Raw genomic sequence first — 14,117 nt, 5'->3', positions numbered from 1 at the left:
AAGTTGCACTCGACGAGTTGGGTCAACATGGACTGTTGACCTTGACTGTTGACTGTTGACTTTGACCAAGGTTGACCAAGTTTGACTCTAAGGGTACTTTGGTAATTTGGACCTTAATGGAAATTGGTCCTATAATGATTGTAGGTGTTTGAGTGTGGAGATGTGTTTGGGGAGTTTGACATTATCATCCAGTGCTACTTGTGAGGTGAGTTTTCCTCACTATACTCAAGGGTCTAAGGTATCGAGGCCGACCCTTTGAATTGTTATCCTGTTTTGTTACTGTTATGATCTGTTAGATCAGTATCCTAGTAGATAGGATGTTTCTATGTGATTATGATCTGTTAGATTGGTATCCTAGTAGACAGGTTGTTGCTATGCTTAGTGATCTATAGATCAGCTTGACTGTCTGTAGACTGTTATGTGATTATTGATATGTGTGCACATGTTTGATTGGTGGTTGAGGCATCTGCTTTGTGCATGAGCCAACAGACCTGGGCATTCCAACCCGATGGTTGTGGGCCGAGAGTATCCCATCCCGAGGATGATTAGACTCATAGTATGTGGGCATTCCAACCCGATGGTTGTGGGCCGAGGGTATACCATCCCGAGGACGATTGGACCCATAGTATGTTGGCATTCCTACCCGATGGTTGAGGGCCTGGGGCATTCCAACCCGAGGGTTGATTGGGCCCATAATATGTTGTTATTGTATATGTGTTATATGTTGTGCATGTATTTTGGGGGAACTCACTAAGCTTCGGGCTTACAGTTGTTGATTTTGTTTCAGGTACTTCAGATGATCGTGGGAAGGCGAAGGCGTGATCGTGTACCTCCTTATGTTTTTATGATTTGATTTTTGGGATACTCTGATATGAAACGATTTTGAAAACATTTTGTAATAATTAATGGTTTTTGATTGGTTGGAAAAGTTTTAAATTGGCTTAAGTTTTATGGATGTTACACTAATCACACCAAACATGTGGATGGAAAATAAGGTTTCTTGCATCATGATTGATGCCATGTCATCGAATCTTCAGAAGGCTTTTGAGAACACTTAGGCGTATGAAGTGAACTTGCAACTGACTGAAATGTTTCAGCAAAAGGCAATGCAAGGGCGATTTGAGATTGTGAAAACCCTAACGTCATGCAAACTCAAATAAGGTGGTTTGGTGTGTGCTCATGCTTAAACAATGAAGAGCTACATAGACCAACTCGATAAATTTGATGTTGTCTAGCTATGTACCTAGTCCTTGGTTCTCTCCCTAGTTCATATGATAATTTCATCATGCCTTATCAATTAAATAGTGTGTACAAGACATTGATAGAGCTCTATGACCTCCTCCAGATAGTTGAAGTCGGTGTAAAGAAAACTCAAGGTACACCTCAAACTTAAGTACTCACTATTCAGAATGGTGGTTGACACAAGAGCAAGTGTTCTAATCTAAAGTGGAAAGGGAAGGTTGTGGCTTCACATTCCCAAAAGGGAATTGAATTTGTTACATGTGAGTGATCCTATAGAGGCATTGTGTTTCTATTATGGTGTTAAGGGACATTGGAAGTGAAGCTTCCCGTAGTACTTGAAAGATCTCAAGGGTGGTAAGGTTCAAGCGAACGGGTCCAGTTCAGATACTTATATGATCAAACTTCATAATACTATTACCACCACTAATTCATGGGTTCTTGATACAGTATGTTGTACTTATATATGTATTGTATTACATGGACTAAAGGATAGAAGGAGCATGGAGATTTGAATATAATCATGGGGAATAGACGAATGTTGCTTGTCTAGATGGTTAGAGTGTTCGAGTTGAAGCTTAGCAGTGGGGTTTTGATTAATTTAATTAATTTTTGTTACTCTTCGTAGATGTCTAGAAACATTATCTCTTTCCATATATTGTATATATATATATATATATATATATATATATACACACACACACACACACACACAAGGTTTTCAGTTTTCATTTGATAATGAAAAAGGTGATATTTTAATTTATAAAGATGGGTTTTTATATTTAAAGCTTCCATTTGCAGTGGAATTTATGAAGGTGTTGTGTGTATTTCTAATAATAGCAACGTTAGCTATAATGTTTATTCTTCTGATATGTTAGATAAATCATGCTTGTGGAACTGTTGCCTTGGCCATATAAATAAGAAACGCATCACTAAGCTAGTCGAAAGGAATATTGGAATCATTAGACCTAAAATCGGATGATGTATGCGAGTCTTGTTTGCTAGGAAAGATGACTAAGTCACCACTTAAAAGTACTTATGAAAGAGGTGATAGATTATTGGATATCATACACATAGACGTGTGTGGACCCTTCTGATCAACCACAAGGGACAGTAAACACTACTACGTTACATTTATTGATGATTCTAGTAGATATGGTTATGTTTATATGATTAAACATAATTTAGAAACTTTTGAAAAGTTCAAAGAGTTTCAAAACAAAGTAGAGAATCAATTGGGCAAGAAGATAAATGTTCTCCGATCTGATAGTGAGGAGAATACCTTAGTATCGAGTTCAACGATCATCTTAGAGATTGTGGAATAGTTTCACAATTGGCTGCTCCAAGAACACCATAACTTATTGGTGTTGTTAAAAGGAGAAATTGAACTTTATTAGATATAGTTCGATATATGATGATTCGGGCTTCATTACCAATAACGTTTTGGGGTTATGTACTTGAAACAACAACCCATATCTTAAACTTTGTTCTAACTAAGAAGGATTCAAAGACACCTCATTAGATGTGGACATGAAAAGTTCCTTCACTCGATCAAATCAAGATATGGGGTTGTAAGGGTTTTGTTCAACGCGAAACCCACAATAAACTTGAATCCAGATTTGAGAAGTGTCGTTTTGTTGGTTATCCATAAAAGGATTTTGGATATTTGTTTTACAAACCCAGTAAAAATGTGGTGTTTGTAGCTCGAAGAGGAGTGTTCCTTAAGAGAGAACTTATATTTTAAGAAGTCAGTAGGAGTCATAATAACCTTGAAGAGATTTAAGAGCCAATTTAAAATAAACCTTTAGTTAACACTAGCACTCAACCAGAAGTTGAGCAACTTGTTGAGCCCAATAACATATCATTACCTCTTCGTAGATTCGATAGAGTTCGCAACCCTCCCAATTTTTATGGTTTCCATATAACAATGGAAGGAAACACTTTTATTAGTGATAGGACACTAGTAAATTTGGATGAGCTAGCTAACTACAAGGAAGCGATGGCAGGCCATGAGGCTGCCCAATGGAAAGAGGCAATGAATAGTAAAATTCAGTCCATGATGGATAACCACGTTTGGAATTTGGTTGATCCCACGCATGGTCTTAAGACAGTAGGTTGTAAATAGATCTTCAAGAAGAACACCGACATGGATGGGAATGCACACACATTCAAGGCTAGGTTGGCGGTAAAAGGTTTCTCTAAGACTCAATGAATTGATTATGATTAAATGTTCTCAGAAGTAGCTAAGATGAAGTCTATAAAGATACTCCTTGCCATAGATGCCTTTTATGATTATAAGGCATGGAAAATGGATGTTAAAACGACATTCCTTAACAGGAAACTTTCATATGATATGTACATGACACAACCGATGTGTACATGACACAACCTGAAGGGTTTGAATATGCCCAATATCCAAATAGAGTGTGTAAGCTTGAAAGGTTAATTTATGGACTCAAACAAGCATCGCGAAGCTGGAATTTGTGCTTCTTTGAGAAATTCAAAGAGTTTGGTTTTCGAGAAGTTCAGATAGGTCTTGTATATATTTCAAAGCTAGTGGGAGTGTTGTTGTGTTCCTAGTATTGTATGTAGATGATATACTAGTCATAAGAAACAATTTTCCAGAGTTACAAAGTGTTTCAGATTGCTGATATGGATAAAGATTTGAATCATGATTAAATTTGATTATTTAGTTGATTCAAATCTGGTTTATCTGGAAAATACCACAATTATATAAAGACCCTTCTAGGCCTTAGAAAATCTAATCATATATATATATATATATATATATATATATATATATATATATATATATATATATATATATATATATATATATATATATATATATATCTCTTTCTCTCTCTCTCTATCTATCTATCTCTTAAAGCTCTAGGGTTTTAATCTTTTGGCTGTGAGCCATTAGAGACATTCTACTTTAGGTTCTAGAATATTCAAAAGAAACAAAGGAACTTGAAATCTTCAAGAGGTCAAGTGACAGATTCAATTTTGTCAAAAGGTTAGTAAATCAACTCATTTTTTAGTTTATATTGCTAGTTTTGAAAGTACGTTGTCATAATAGTAAAACCTAAATCTATGGTGGATGTACACTTAGGGTTTATATTGAAAGCTTATGTTGCCTAATTTTCGTGTATATATGCCTAGTAAACCCATCACATGAGTCATTTTCATGTGGTTAAATCATATAAATCGGTTTTGTAATGAACTTGGCCCTACCACAATGACTAATTTATTTCGCATGAGCTGTAATTTTTATTAAATATTAACTATAAGTCAAATTCACGAAAAAATGAACTTGAACTTTAAATTAAAAATTAACGGTATCAAATGTTTAAAATTATGTCCTCCCCTAAGGGGTCTATGATTCAAGGTGGGAGTTCATGATATATATATATATATATATATATATATATATATAAGGATGAAAGTGGGTCCAAACCCGGACCCGGAAAACCCGGAAACCGGAAATGACAATTTATAGGAACCGAGAACCGGACCGGTATGCGACTGTGCGGGAACCGGTTCCGGTTCGGTTTCGGGTATCAAACCGGGTAAAGTGGGTATGGAACCGGTTGGAACCGGAAATTGATAATTGGAACCGGATTCGTGTATTAGACCCGGAAATGACTGAAAACCCGAAAATGGAACCGAAAACCCAGAATTTTGATACAAAATAAAAAAGTAATATGTCGTAATTGAAGATTATTACTGCAAAGTCTTACTTTATAAAATAAATGTCAACACTCTTGATCGAATAATAGGCAATATGTTTTTAAAACTACAGAAATTTGAAAATGCAGTATGTTTTTAAAACTAGAGAAATTGGAATTTGAATAATGCGATAAATGAAAATAATGAGCACCAACTTGCCGAACGTCTTCACTTTTTTTTTCTTGACTTTTTCGTCTTTTTTCATTTGAACTTATTCATCACTTAAATAAATTTTATTAACATATTCACATATGGATTTCAAATTTTAAAATACGAAAGACTATAAATTTAGCCATTAATTATAAGTAGTTATAAAAAAAATGAAAACAAGTTTTTATAGTCAAATTTTGGAAGACTGTAAACATAGTTTGATTGTTAAAACCCATACCGGCTGACATTTTTACATATTCACTCCTTTACCTATACAAAATGAATCAAAAAATGGGACCAAGGTAAAGGAAGGAAAAAAACGAGATGTAAGTTGCAATTGTTGGACGTGATCACAGACCCTATATTTTTTTTTCTATTTGTTCAACCCCAACAAGTTTTTGTGTATAAGGAGGAGTCTAGAGGTATAAGTAAAAAAAGCCTTAAAACTTCGGGTCTTCTATTGCATAAATCCGATTCCGACCCATTATCCGGTTCTGATTCTTCTTTAGCATTTCCGGTTCTTTTACCCGATTTACCCGGACCCGTTGGATCCATACATGGAATACCCGAAACCCGGTTAAGGCTCATTTTTAAACCCAAGACCCAGACCGGTTAAGCATATTCCGGTTCCGGTCCGGGTCCGGATCCGGTTCTGGTCCTGTTATCCGGTTCTAATTCACATCTATATATATATATATAAAAGCCAAAAATGTATAAAAAATAAATACAAGTGTACATTTAAAACCAAAACTATAAGCCTAACTATCTAAACTATTATAACAGATGATGCATCAATATTATTTCTTAACCTAAAATATAATTATTAAGAAAATAACATCAAAAGAGTCAGAAAAAATAAAATCTAGATATCAAATTTTATTAGCTTTTTTGTACAAAAATATAAACTAATTTAAAATGTTTCATTAGATTAACTAGGCATAAGACCCTTATACTACACAGGTGGATTAAAAAAAAAGTTAAATATGAAAGTTGATAAAAAACAAATAATTTATTTGTAGTTGTAGGACTCGTGTACTATACAAAATAATTAAAAAAAAAGTTAATCAATTTATGTTACTATGGATTTATGTTATTAAATATGAAATTGACAATCAATTTTGGAAAAGATTACCGGTACCAGTGTGATTTCCATATAGAATACAGTGACACGAAATGATTCCCTTGATTTCCATTAATTAAGCAATAGAGATGATAAATTGGAAAGTCTATAAGATTGACGAGCATACAATATAAATGTATGTTTGGGAGTGTTTTTTAAAATGACTTATTAGTTAATTGATTTTTCAAAAAACCAATAAGTTAAAAGGGGGTTTGACAAACACTATCTTTGTAGGGAAAAAAAGGTTTTTTTTTTTTTTTTTCCAGAAAGTCATGAATTCCTGGCTTTTCCGAAAAGCCAATAAGCACTTTCAAACGCAATGCTAAACACGCCCTAAATATTGAAATTCACAAATAAAAAGTTACTATCTATATTAATTAATATATTAATAATATTAATTATTAAAAACATTTAATATGTGGCATTTGAATAAAAAAATACAAAAATAACAAGTGGATATTAAATAACTAAAAAAACTAGAAAATGACAAATGTTTAATTGAATGAGATGATAGACATCAATATAAAGTGAAAACTAAATAATATTTTATTGATGTTTTTTTATATTTATTAATATATTGATATTGATATTATTAATGATTTTACTACTGATTTTACGATCTTGTTAAGGATTTTACAACCCTAACTTGTTAAGATCTAAATCCTTCTTAGATGATGAGATTTATGATTGTACAAACAGGATAATGTATCAGAATATTTGTCCCATCTACTACACCTAAAAATTGAGTAGTGTCTTCGGTTATAATATAATATAATATATGAAAACTAAATATTTTTGAATAAGTTTAAGTGGTGTCCAATGACTATGCAGTATGCACCCGTAAAATTACATATACATGAGAGGGGCGTACAAAAACTCGTCCTGTCCTGCTGTCATCCTAAAAGCAACAGCCAATTGTGTAGCAATTTTACGTAGCTGCCAATTTAATTGTGTTTGGTTTTAATTGATAGGCAGCTTTCATGGTGTCCGATGTGGGGATACTATTGGAATTAAATTTATGCTTCTTTGCCATGTGCTTTTCCCAATGTGTATACATCAACCGGAGCATTTGCAAATTGCAACCTAATTTTCAGGTTTGATTACAAGATTGTTCTTCTGTAATACTAAACTAATTGTAGGCCTGACAACTGAGTTGTGTTCGGATTTGCAGACCAGAAAACATAAACTCAATCTAACTTATATAATATATGGGTTGTCGGGTTTGGAACCTCAACCCAACCCAACCCATACAATCCGTTTAAGTATATGTGTTAGCGAGTTCACAGATTAGTGGGTCGAACCCAACCCGCATAACCTGTTTAATAAATAAGTACCACATTTTCAAAAAATAAAGTTTTTTCAACATAAAGTGATTAAAGTTATTAACATCAAAATAAGAGGTTTTCAACATAAAGTCATTAACATTCAAATAAAATTGAAAAATAAAAACATTCATACAAAGTGCAATTGTTCAAAAATATCCAAAACCAATTCGATAATTCATTCATGCTAGAATTCTCATTTCCTTCTCCAACACCGACTTCTTCATGATGGACTTCAAATAGAAACAATATGCAAAATTAAATTTATGATCTTTTGAAAGCTACCTAAATAATTTTATGCCTTCGTACTATTTGTACTAAAAAGAACTCACCAAATGACAACTTAAAGTATGTTGGAATTTGTAGCCTCCATATTGTCTTTGTTGACGTTCAAATTCAATACATTTTGAGTTAGGTTATCAAGAGCCACGTTCAAATCAACTGCATGAGGAATAGAAAAAAATAATTAATATAAAATTTTAGTTTATACGAAAAAACCGAAAATTATTAATATTACCTTTTTCTCCAAACAACCAATCCCCAATACAAACCAAAGCTTCAACCACATCAAGCTTCATAGAACTTCGATATTAATTTAAAATTCTTCCACCAAGGCTAAAAGCCGATTCAGATGCTACCGTTGAAACGAGAACACAAAGTATATCCATAACTAATTTAGCTAATTTTGGATACCTATATTGTTGGGCTTTCCAAAAGTCAAGCATGTTAATAGAAGAAGTTCTTTTAGCTCTTGGAATAAACAAAAAGTTCCATTTTAGTTTAAAATCACAGATTCACAGTGGGGATTTACTGATTTAGGAAGAAAATTTCACAGTGGGTAAATGGTAGTCGATGCATTTTACTTACTAGTGGACGGAGGTGGGTCGATTTAGGGTCGGAGCGAGTGAGCGAGAGTGGTCGATTTGTGTGTTTTTTGACTTTTCTGTCGTCGGTTGGTGATGTGCGAGCTAAGTAGCCGACGAGTGGACGTGAGGAGCGGCTGTCGACCAGTGGTTATCTGGTGGATGCGTTCTTCGTTCGTGACTAATGAGTATGTGTCTTTTCTTTTTTGATTAGGGCATCGTAAAAAAAACTAGCCACATACGATTATATTTATACGGAAGGAAATCAGATTATATATATATATATATATATATATATATATATATATATATAGGCTTATGTTATTTTGTTTTTACTAATTATTGTGTGTCAGAATGCACAGATCTGGACCACCGGATGAAATACAATCAAAGGTCATGATTTGAGGGTTTATGATACATAGGGTAACATGTACCATATAATCACATAAATTTCAGCATAAGGGCATTTTAGTCAATTGACCTATATTAAAAAATGAAATTTTCGGATTTTAAGGGATAATTAGATCTCTTATTTTTAAAAATCTGATTTTTTAAATTAATTCAAATTTAATTCTAATATAGTTTTTAGTAATAACCGATTGTATTATATCAGAATGACAAAGTCAAGCATAAACTAGTAAAGTTATTTTCGATTTTATTCTTGCAGAATATGGTTATATTCAATATATTTTTTTTATAATTAACATGCTCAAAGAATTGTACAACATATTATCACGAACAACATTTTGTAAAGAATACAGATTTTATTCTTTAAGAATCACTAATTATATTAATTCGTAAAGAATAAGACTATAAACAATTACTATAAACAATTAAAGAATTAGAATTTATCAAAAAAATAATAAAAAAATAAATGGCAAACAAAGATTCTATAAGAACACATATACTTTATTCTAACATAATACTTAGAGTCTAATAGCTATCAATAAACATATTTATTCTGCAAGAATGATACTGTAAAAATTCTCCAAGAATGGTTTTAAATATACTTAAAGAATTTGTATTATCAAGAGTATGAAATAACTAATAGAGAAATATAAAGACCTCATTAGGCCTACATCAGATCAGATTAACAAAACTACATATTCTAATTTTCAAATGGGTATAAATACTTATCAATGGACATCATGTGCAAATGAATGGATGAAATATTTGATTCAAGCATTTTAACAAACACTTGGCGGGCAAAAATCATATGCATTCTGAATCTGAAGCTAGATGATAGGTTATATGTAAAACCAAAATTTGCTCTACTAGAATATCTCCAGGAGGACCAATTTTGGATCTGAATCAAACTATATTTGATCTGATTTGAGAGAAGGGTAGTTGTGTGTCTCATGAACTAGAACCAAAAATCATAAAGACTAATAAATCATTGAGAGAAGGGTAGTTGGTTTTGTAGGGTTTAACTAATTAAGGAGAGATTAATTGAATTGTTTTTTACCATAACTAGATATACTAAGTTTACAATTATACCATTTTTTAAATTTATTTAATGATTTATTATTTTCTGAATTCTCATTGGTGCATACGTGCATACAATAGTTGTTAGAAACATTTGAACATAACTCTCTCTCTCTCTCTCTCTCTATATATATATATATATATATATATATATATATATATATATATATATATATATATATATATATACGGTTGGCGTGTAACGCCCTGTTTATTTAAATAAATTAATAAATGTAAGTCTCGGACTAATTTGTGAACAATTTTGATAGTTGGGGGTTGTTTAGTAAGTTATGGAGTTGTTTTGAGAAGAATTTTAGAGGCAAGGGTATGTTTGGTAATTTCCGTACCTAAGTTGTAATGGATTCTAATATTCAGGGTTTAAATTGTAAATTTTGGGTTAGATTTGAAAAGATCCCAAGGGGAGGGACCAGAACTGTAATTATGGGAAAGTTGTTATGTTGGAGACGGGTATAAAACCCTTGTGAAACCCTAACCCTAATAAGAGAGGCAGCCGTCACCCCCCCCCCCCTTCCTTGCCTCAGGCGCCGATCGCCACCTTCCCTTTCTTTATCTCCGGAGCCGCCGCCATCCCATTTACGATCAACGACGACGACAGGGACCACCGGCATCCACTCTGTAGCTCGACTTCCACCATCGTCCGTTGTTACGACCGTTCAGGGGCCCGTCGCCACCATTCCTTCGCCGTCAAAACGCCACAGCAGCTTCATTGTCGGAGTCGTCGCGTGCGTCGGAGGATCGCCAAGGCTGCCGGAAACGATTCAGGGCGGTGATGTTGATATTATCGGACGTTCCTCTTCCTTCTTCTTCTTCTGGTTCACGGTTGGGTGGCTACCTCAGCCTACGACCGCCGTTGTAGCGTTGTGGAGCCGCAGCGTCGCCGTTAAGCGCCGCCATTCCCGTGACTCTTGGCTGCTGTTGATGTCGTGAACGAAGATTGAGAAGGGGCCATCTTCGGTCGTTGTTGCTGCCGTTCGCTGCAAACCCTATCCGTCACCCCTGCCGCCTTCTCATGTCGTTGTACCACTGTGGAACGTCATGCTGCTGCCGGACCTCGGTGAACCACCAGGTGGGTGGTTGGGATACATCTCGTAAATTAGGAGCACATGTGTATGGGTTGTGTGTGTTTATTTGGCCAGAAAAAGTCGTTGCCGCCAAGCGCCACCTCCGGTCACCGCTAGGGTGGTTGTGTGTGTATGTGTTAGTTAGTGTGTGTGTGTGTTTATTTTTGGATTAAGCATTGTAATTGTAATTAGAAAAGAATAATGAAAAGAACCGCAACCACCACCGTAAGGTGGTGGCCGCCGCCGTGAGCCACCATTGACCACCACTACCCGAGGTGGTAGTGGGTGGTGCCCCACAAGCAAAACCCTAATGGACCTAGCCAAAACCCTAATGGGCTTAAAGATTTATTTTGGGCCTATTGGGCCATGTTTGAGTGGAAACCCTAATTGTGAGTAATTGGGCCTTAGACTTATTGGACCCACTTTTGGGCTATTGAGATTAGGTTGTGTATTAAGCCTAATTTCTCCATATCATTGATCTAGTAGAGTAAAGGACTTAATGGATTAAGTCCTTAATGGGCCATCCAAGAATAATCAAATGGACTAGAGTAATTAGTTGGGCTTTAGGGTAAGGCCCATATGAAGGATTGGGCCCAATTTGGAAAATTGGGCCATAAATGGGCCATAGTTTGGGCCTAGATGGTTGTATGATATTGGGCCCATAGAATGAGACATGTTGGACTGGACTGAACAATTGGGCCTTAAGGGAAGTCCATGTAGAGGTTTGGGCCCAATTTGGAAAGTTGGGCCATATGTTGGGCTTTGATCCCTAGTTGACTTTGGGCCTATGGATTGGACCTTGGGCTTGGGTAAGCCAAGCTAGGGGTAATGTAGTAATTACCCAAAGTATGTATTTATAGTTATGTAGTGGAACCCAATTATTAATTGGGTGTTATTTTGATATTGACATATCGGGAATCTGTCATCCAGCAGCTATGGTTTTGTCAGCGGGACTTCAGCAGTGTGAGGTGAGTTCTCCTTCAGTAGGAACGGGTCTAAGGCACCAAGCCCGGTCCATATATGTGATACGTTTGTAGTTGAGTGTGGGCGGGGCCCGTATCTCATTGTTATCTAAGTATAGATAACAGTCAGATTATTGGATTGCTATACTTGTTGTCTATGTGATACATGTATGTGTTGTTAGGAATGTGAGTGTGGGCGGGGCCCGTATCTCATAGAGTGAGGGCTGGGCCCGTATCTCATAGTAGCTGGGGGTGGGCGGGGCCTGTATCTCATAGATGACTGATATTGTACAGATGTATGTGCTTAGTGATACTTGTTGTTTGTACAGTACTTGTATGTATCTTTATGAATAGCTGAGTGTGGGCGGGGCCCGTATCATGTATGAACAGTAGATTAGCTTTACATGTTTTCTGTGTGATACTTGTATGTTGGGTTTAGCAGTTGAGTGTGGGCGAGGCCCGTAGCTCATCATAGCCGAGTGTGGGCGAGGCCCGTATCTCGAAGTAGCTGAGCATGGGCGAGGCCCGTACCTCAGAAATAGTGGACTGTGGGCGAGGCCTGTATCTCCTAGACAGTGGACTGTGGGCGAGGCCCGTATCTCCTAGACAGTGGAGTGTGGGCGAGGCCCGTATCTCCTAGATAGCGGAGTGTGGGCGGGGCCCGTATCTCCCAATTAGCAGAGTGTGGGCGAGGCCCATATCTCCATAAGTGTGGGCGAGGCCCGTATCTCCTAGTTGCATGCTACGTGTAGATGGTATGTGGTAGATTGGGGAGACTCACTAAGCTTCGTGCTTACGGTTTTCAGTTTTGGTTTCAGGTACTTCGGTTTTCAAAAGAGGAGCTCGGGATGATTGCAGTGCACACACCATTTATTCAGCCTGGGATGTTTATACTTTGATATATATTTGACAGACAATATGATATTCTTGGGATACACGATTCATGATTTCTATATGTTGAATGATAGATATGGTTTTATTAATGATTTAAAATGAAATTTCTAGACTGTATTTTTGGGATGTTACAAGTTGGTATCAGAGCCTTGGTTTGAGGGATTCGGACACGCTTTCGGGTGTGTCTGAACTCAAACTAAGGAAATGGTATAAGGTTTTCAAAAGAAAATCATTTTCGAAAAGAATTTTTGAAAAAGAAACTTAAAAAGAGAAAAGAGTTTTGAAAAAGAGAAAAGGATGTGGTGCATGCAATCAGCCGAGCTCAAGTAAGTACTCCCAAATTACCCATACAAGTTCATGTTATGATATGTGTATCAGCTTTATGAGAACTGCATGCTAGTTTAGGGCTAAGGATCTAGGAAGGATGCCTTATGTTCCTGTTATATGTGTTTCAGCTTGATGAGAACTGCATGCTAGTACAGATTAGTCAGTATGATAGCCAGAGTCGTGGATTCTTGATTATGTGTACTCAATGACCGAATGTTGCTTGCTTTGTGCTTTTAGGAGTTCTAGTTGTCTTCCACTAACTAGTAAACGAATATGTTAAGTTACATATTGCGAGGACTAAATAATTTCAGAAGGTTAGGTCTAGCTCTATTTCGCAGCTCTTGTTTGAGTCCAACCGTTGTAGGGTAGGATCTCTCATTCGAAGAATTATCTAGTCTGAGTAATATGTAATAGTATTCGCGAGCTAGTTAGGGGAAGAAAACAGGGACTTCTTATGCAGCTGATGGCGGAGAGTGGGTTGGTGATTACCCTAGGGCAAGCCTAGGATGAGATTAGCATGAGATCAGCAGTAGTAGTAGAAGGGACTTGGTGGATTCGAGGCAGTACTTGAGGAAAGTACGGATAGATGTGGAAGGTAGTATGGGCCCGTACTACTGAAAGCAGAGGATCCGTACTCGAATTAAGGAAGGCTGAGATGAATCCAGGAAACTTGTAGTGTGTGAGATCCCTCGAGTTTGGATGAGTATTGTGGTGTTAGTGATGGTATGTTGCCGAGTATAGTGACGCTACGTGGTAGACCAGATGGTAGTTCTGGTGTCGACGAGGGATCAGGCTCGGACTCTGGAGCCGGGTAGATTGATGATCAGATGAGGGAGTTCATTCCATCTGAGAATTACGCGCAGTATCATTGACCAGACTCATGTGATCCTCAGTGTGATAAAGGAGGGCATTATAGAGATTTGTGATGAGAGGCCGAGTGC

This window comes from Lactuca virosa, chromosome 4, assembly GCF_052849685.1.
Source record: "Lactuca virosa cultivar CGN04683 chromosome 4, Lactuca_virosa_CGN04683_v6, whole genome shotgun sequence".
Taxonomy (NCBI): Eukaryota; Viridiplantae; Streptophyta; class Magnoliopsida; order Asterales; family Asteraceae; genus Lactuca; species Lactuca virosa.
Note: the sequence above shows the minus strand (reverse complement) of the source record.